General features: G+C 38.1%; 1 long non-coding RNA gene across 1 annotated transcript in view; it reads left to right on the top strand.

Moving 5' to 3' along the window:
- The window catches only part of LOC112136671, a 10431-nt gene extending 9417 nt beyond the window's left edge, over positions 1–1014 (top strand). The window contains exon 3 of the long non-coding RNA XR_002917393.2: positions 821–1014. This is a non-coding gene — a long non-coding RNA (uncharacterized LOC112136671). The remainder of the gene's footprint in view (positions 1–820) is intronic.
- The last annotated feature ends 264 nt before the right edge of the window (positions 1015–1278 follow it).

Here is a 1278-nt window from a genome sequence, read left to right on the forward strand (position 1 = left end):
AAAAAAAAAAAGGAACTCCCTGCCAACTCCCTGATGTGAAAAACTCCAATGGGATAAGCCGAAAGGTGAACAACAACAAATGGAATAAAGTAAAACATGCTACAGTAATCAATGTAACTTCTCTAAAAGTAAATGTTGCTGCTGAAGCTGGAACTCTGTTTTAATCACATATTTGCCGTCATGTCGGCACTCATTTTGGGTTTTCTTATCAACACATAATTACACATTTCGTTAGAGCTTTTAGGTGATGCTACCACCTTGCTGATGCCAGGCTGTGATGTTACATAAACAAACGAACAAACAAACAAACCCTCTAAAACTGTGTCTCTTTGGAAAATAAACTGCATCCACTGCTGCCAGATCTATGGAACCTATTGAGAATATAAACAACTTAAATTCAAAGATTTTAGATTTTGAAATTTCTTTTCAAAGATGAATTAAAACTCTTGTTTTTTAAAACATAAATTTTTATGTGTTTACATTTTTAAATAGAAGACAAAGTTTGTCAGTATCTGGATTATAGTAAAAACTAATAAAATTTGATAGAAAAACTGCTGAAACATTTGGTTATTTAAAGTTGAGACACCTTTAATTTTTCCAAAAAGAATAAAAAGTTCTGTAATAGTAAAAGAAAGGATTTATTTTCATTTCTTTGCTCCATTACTTTGATCTTTAGCAACAGACATTTTGTGGTTTAACTTGCTCAAACTTTTGGAGTCACTCTCTCTCTTCCTATAACAACGACATCATCACGCCACGCGCCGCTTCTGCTGTGTGAGGTTTGACCCACTTGGCCCATGTTGCCCACTGTTCTGCTCAGAGCTGCCAGCTGCTGTTGCCGTGGGTGACGATGAAGACGTTGGCAAAGGCATCGACTCAGGTGCCGTCTCTGAGGGCAACGAGGAGGCTGGGACAACTGACCACACCCCCAGAGACTTGAACTGCGGCGTTGGGGCTCGTTCATGAAAGTCACCCAACATGTTACACAAAATAAACGTGTTTTTTTCACTTTGAGATGAAGACGTGTCACAAACTTTTTCCAGGTCAGAGCAGAAAGCTTCGTAGCTCTTGGCTAGCTCAATCACGTTAATTAGATTGCAGTCATTATTTAACATTTCGGGGCTTTGATGTGGATGTTTGGGATTTGTTGCTGTGAGCACAAAACACACAAATGAACACAAACCCACACAAGCACACACAAGCGTCTTTAATTATTCCGATTTATTTGTTTTCTGTTGTTGATTTTTGCACCTTTCTGCGCTCAGTTTTTTTCAGAAG

The sequence above is a fragment of the Oryzias melastigma genome, linkage group LG16 (genome assembly GCF_002922805.2).
Source record: "Oryzias melastigma strain HK-1 linkage group LG16, ASM292280v2, whole genome shotgun sequence".
Classification (NCBI taxonomy): Eukaryota; Metazoa; Chordata; class Actinopteri; order Beloniformes; family Adrianichthyidae; genus Oryzias; species Oryzias melastigma.